The 5937-nt window shown below is 46.8% G+C and overlaps 1 non-coding gene across 1 annotated transcript; it reads right to left on the reverse strand.

The window, feature by feature from the left end:
- Positions 1 to 5518: 5518 nt before the first annotated feature.
- Trnam-cau (transfer RNA methionine (anticodon CAU)) lies at positions 5519 to 5591 on the reverse strand. The gene has a single exon. It is a non-coding gene; the product is annotated as a tRNA-Met (tRNA).
- Positions 5592 to 5937: the final 346 nt, after the last annotated feature.

Below are 5937 nucleotides of genomic sequence, written 5' to 3' on the forward strand. Positions count from 1 at the left end.
ATACGAGTGGCGGCGTGGTCCGAGGCACTAGGGACGAACGGACCAAACATCGTCATCCTCAGACGTACCTAGGCGAAAACATACCCAGTCCCCAGACGTCCCGAGATTACACGAGCATGCGCAGAACGAACGGCACTCGTTGGCAACATTGACGGTTCCGCCTACTGTTGAAGGTCTCGTTCCATCGCCTGCTGAGCGACCACGGAGAAATCGTATATATAGGTAGAGTGGGGGCAATCTTTAAATCTGGGACTGTCCATTTTCTTGCACAAGTACGCCTTAAACGTTGCAGTTCTCGAAACTGGTTGACGACCAACGAGAAATTAGTGGCAACTGTAGAATTCCATTGAGCCGGGATTCACTTACTCTGTGAAGGAATGCGTTAACTTACGCACCCCCCCCCCCTGCCACCTGTTTTATATTCTTTTAATTGGCAACAGTCGAACACGAAGAAAACATCAAGTTTATCACTCCGCAACTCCGAGAAAAATTAAAAATTCAAGGCTTCTGCAGGGCAAACTGGTGAGAAAGGTTGAAGAGGCCAGAACGAACACATCGCAAGTGGGATGCGTTTGTTTACTTTGTTGGGTGACGCGCTCTGTGTGCGTTGTGAGACCGCCGGACGCAAACATGTTCTTGCCGCAAGTGCGCATTTCCGAGCAGTGTACATCGTGTGTGCGTGTGTGTGCGCGCGCTTGTGTGTATGTGCGTGTGAGTGCGTGCGTGTGTGTGCGTGCGTGTATATGTGTGTGCGCATGTCTGTTTGCGTGCGTGTAAATGTGTGTGTGCGTGCGTGTGTGTGTGCGTGCGCGTGTTTGTGTCTCTGCGTGCGAGTATATGTGTGTGCGTACGTGCGCGCGTGTGTGCGCGCATGTGTGCATGTGCGTATGTGTGTGTAAACTCTATGTATAGGTTACTTTATTCCGAAACGAAAGCTGCTCAGACCAGAGTTTTTTTTTTTTAATTCTTGAAGAATCTGCAATTTCACCTAGACCGAGGATACTGCCGTGAACCTACGTCCAAGCATAAACTTGGCAACAATGTTCGGTAGGATCCTCATGACGGCCTGCGCAAACCGGAACATGAACGAAAAAAAAAAAACGACGACACAGGCGCTGAGTATTTCCAACCGAGTATTTTCATGAGTATTTTCCAACTCGCCCAACTCTCTACCTTATTACGGTACGATTCCCATCATATTAAATAACTATTTATTACAGAATTATACAATTTCGCACTGCTTTCGAATAGCGAGAACTTCAAGACGGATCAAGTACGCCAGGCAGTGCGACCGTGAGTATTGTTCGGAAACAAAAGGTAATTTAAGTGCTGCACATGGGCCAACATAGTAACAAAAGATACGAAGGTTTCTCTCTGACGCAGCGTGACAATGACATCATAACGAAGCACAATGTAACTTTGTAAGCTCCCTAACAATGGACAATGTAACTTTGTAAGTTCCCTAAAACCGAGCCATTTGCAGTTGAGTATACTTGTATATTATTGAGCAGAAGCTATAGCTACCTCCCGCGGTTGCTAAGCAACCTATGTCCTTCCCCATTGTAGCCGTAGTTCCCATACAGTAACATTGTTCAGAACAATCACCACTTGCGGCTCCTTTCCGCACATTTAGAAACGCCAACAGAAGTCACAATCACTGTTTCAAACATATAAGAAGTTTGAAAATACTGCAACGGTACATCACGAGTCCGGTACGAATCGAATAGCAAGCAGAGTATAGATCGTGTACACAGGTTAGGTTGGGTTAGGTTTACTTACAGTGGTCCAGTAATGCCTCCGGGATAACCCCACAGGCTTTCTCGGAGCGTTATAATTACATATATTTCTATGTGAACTCGTAGTACATGTGTTTTGTTGGTGTCCTTAATATTGGCGCGATAAATTCCTGCGTAATTTTTAATAACTTTTGATAAATTTTTTAAATTTGTGTTCGCGCTTCCTGCAAACTCGTCACATTTTAACGTTCATTTTGTCCTTCACTTCCCTGATGTTCCTTAATTTTGCCACCTCCTTGTGCACGGCATTTTCTTACGCATTAAAGGTAAGAAAATGCCTTTTGTTTCCGAACAATACTCATGATCGCACTGCCTGATGTACTTGATGCGTCTTAAGATTCTCGCTATTCGAAAGCTGGACTAAATTGTATAATTCTGTACTAAATAGTTATTTAATGTGATGAGAATCGTTTCAAATTAATTTTAAACCGCACTGCTCCGTTTAACTAAATTTGCTGCCAATGTAGGGTCGAGTGAAGTTCTTGTAGCGACCATAATTATTGTTATTGGACGATTGAATGACGCAATTGACGGTCCTGTTTCTATCCCGATGTCTATCTTATACAGGGTGGTCGGGATAAAATTAGCCGTTGAATGTTTAACACCCCTAAATGTTTGATGCGGGTGTAACTCAGTATCCGTGTCGCTGACATAGTGTTTCCAGTCGTCTATAAATGACGGAAGAATTATCTTGCTCGATGAGAAATTCGGGTTCGTCACCCCGAATTCCCGTGCCGTTCACGCGTCAAAAAGTTGGGCCCCCTGATTTGCTCATGGGCCTAATCATATGCAATTTTTTTTAAATCGCGATGTCTTCGCTCGACGTCATTTCGATTTCTGCAAATTGAATAACCCCCTCCAGATTGCCACATTCCACGATGTCCACCGAATTTTATTAGAAGCACGGTACACTCAAACGCACCTGAAACTTCTTGTTGCGGTAAAAAGGTCACCTGATCATGTGCTTCGATTTCTTCGAATTATAAGCGTGAAATATATGAGCACCCTTCATATGAATTCCTTCTTCTCTGTTTTTCTTTTTCTTTCGAGGCTGAAGCAGCAGTGCACTGTGGTGCACACCACACCTAGCATTAAAATAAACAGGATGACGCTAATGAACGTCTCACGACGTAGATTCATCGCGTACGCATAAATAGCGCGTGGATGTAGTGACGTCCAGGTAAACCTTGAAGACAAACAACGGCGTACAGCTGGGCGAGATGTGTAGGAATAGTGCTTACAGCGTTCATCCATAGCGTGCAGAGAAAAAAAAACTCACGGGGTCCTTTATGCATTCACCTAAGACGACTGGAAGGCGAATGCCGTCTTCATTTTCTTCTCACTTCATGTATTGATCCTGCCCTGCCACCCTCCGAAAGTTCCGGGCACCCAGCGTGGTTTTGCACTGCCTCCAAGATGGGAGGCACCTCACCCGGTTTTGCACTGCCTCCGTGATCGGCCCGCCTAGGACCAAGCTACGATGTCATGGGATGACGGCATCATGTGAGGTTGCGATACGCGACGTCAAAATCTGTGACGTCATGATGACGTCACAAATTTTGCCGATCTGTGACGTCATCTCGTGATGATTATGTTTTGCATCACTCGTCCCCAACGCCGGAGGACGCGAGACGCCGCTGACGCGGGACGCCGACGGTCAGATTTCGCGCTTGATGAGGCATCTAAGGCTTTCGCCTTAATAACGAGATCGCTGGGTTTACTGCCACAAGCTGTGTGATTAATAGTAACAGAAATTGTCACAAGGACCGAAAACGTTAAGGGACAAAGCCGGGAGGTCGACCAGAAAAAACTTCCTGTTGGCCACAGAAGTGGTGTATGTAGCTGTTGATGTAGGACCATTTCTATATCCTGCGAAATGTTCTGGTAAGCTTCAAGAACGAACGTAATGTGCGCCCGCATTTCCAACTGCAACAAGTTATACTCTACCGCACAGAACCTTATCCGTGCGTTACTAAATCTGAATTATTGCGGCCGACATTCGCTTTCCCTCAAGCCCCTTTCGCCGGGCCGAATTAGCAATAATTGTTGGCGTTTAACGTCCCAAAACAACGATATGATTATGAGAGACGCCGTAGTGGAGGGCTCCGGAGATTTTTGACCATCTACGGTTCTTTAACGTGCACCTAAATCTAAGCACACGGGCCTCAAGCATTTTCGCTTCCATCGAAAATGCGGCCGCCGCGCCCGGGATTCGATCCCGCGACCTGCGGGTCAGCAGTCGAGCGCCATAACCACTAGACAACCGTGGCGGGTTCAGGGGCCGAATTAGTGGGCGCGTTTTGTTCAAGACATGTAGAATACTGCTTGAATGAACTTTGAACAAACAAACTTCCAGCAGAATGGCAGATTTGGTTGTTTCGTCGCTGAGGACTTGGAACAACAAAGGCGCCTCGTCGCCAGGGCCAAGGCCGCAGCGAGGGCCAAAGGGCTCCTGGAATGAGGAGACCTCGCACCTAGAGTAGAACCGGAGCTTGCCCCGATATACTGTTTCGAATATAAACGTCTACTCTCCATTATCATACCTCACTCTCACTGCACATGCGCAGTTAGTCCGGCTTGACTAGATACCCCTCCCCCCTCTCGAGGCAATTGGGAAACCTGCGCCTCTGGACATGCATCTAGCTGGGAGGGCCGATACGCCCCTGGTGAAATTGTTCCTCAGTGGGAGGACGCAGGACCATCAGGCGATGTTTCATTGCACATTTCAATATACGTTCACTTGGTCGCGAAATGATCAGTGAAGGTGGCCACGAGGGTGGGCCGACGGCAGACATAAAAAAATACCCAATTCCGCTTTCCTGATGAGAGACCGACCAAGAGTACGCACCAAACCACAAACCCTGCGAAAGCAGGGACAGAGACATTTTATTTAATAAATGAATCGTGTCCTTTATCGTGTGTACTTGCTGTGCTGGAATATTCGAGTATGGTCTGTTGTTTTACTGCGTAGCTGTGCGGAGACATAAGCTGCAACCAGTACGTCTATGGAGGAAGTTTAGGTAGTACGCACGTGTAGACTAAGTCAAGTTTCATAGCTATTGTCACTTTGTTATTACAGCACACGTATATCTTAATGCTTCTTTGCCTCTGATGCTTACATGGTCAAGCTTAGGACTACAGTGGATTCGCTGAATGCAGAGGCGGCAGTTATGAAGGAGGGTCGATTCCCCTCCCTCTCCCCTGAGCTCGTCCACGGGGGCGTTGCCTCCCCCTGGGCCACATACTTTACCAGCCCTAGTGAGTGTCGGCATTTTGTTCTGGACATATGGTGTCATGCTGAAATTAACCTTGTACAAACTTCCAAATTTTGATGACAACAATGCGAGATTTATTTTGGGTGCTGCACTTTCTCAATGCACAGTTAGTCCGGTTTCACTAACACCCCCCTCTCCCAGTGCACGCTAAAGAACACCAAGGGGTCGAAATTTCCGGAGCCCTCCACTACGGCGTCTTTCATAATTATATCGCGGTTTTGGCACGTAAAACCCCATATATTATTATATCCCCACCCCACCCCACTCTCGTGCAAGTAGAAACGCTACACCTTTGGCCTAATGTATAAGCAAAAAAAAGATTAACTTTTAAAGGCAGCAGGTAACGTTTGAGAGACCTTGAGTAGCCACACAACCTGCGAGACCTCGCGAAAACTTGTACAGATGTTGCCATGTATTACTCGCATATAAAAAAAAAGTTTGCCGCCTTGCCCCGGGTGAGGATCGAACTCACGACCTTCAGATTATGAGACTGACGCGCTGCCTACTGCGCTACCGAGGCGGACGAAGGTGCGCTAGCATAGTGGCAACGTCAATGTTGCAAAAATAGAAACTGGGGGCCCGCACTCGCTTGGAGGAAGAGCGCAAGACACCGCGGTGTGGTCAACTTGTCGCAAATAGTTTTGTGCCATGCATTCTTGTTTCACACGTTTAGGTGGGTGGGGTGAAGTGCCCGGTGTGCTCACCATCGGACAAATCACAGGATGATCATGCATGTATGATGACTTCGCTGAATGTTTTCAAATTAAATATGACTTGAACAGGAGCAACGCTACAGTAAAATTTGTTGACTCATTTAAAGATTTACGGATACCACTATTTTTTGTGTGTTTGTATACATGGCTTGC

Source organism: Rhipicephalus sanguineus, unplaced genomic scaffold (genome assembly GCF_013339695.2).
Source record: "Rhipicephalus sanguineus isolate Rsan-2018 unplaced genomic scaffold, BIME_Rsan_1.4 Seq528, whole genome shotgun sequence".
Classification (NCBI taxonomy): domain Eukaryota; kingdom Metazoa; phylum Arthropoda; class Arachnida; order Ixodida; family Ixodidae; genus Rhipicephalus; species Rhipicephalus sanguineus.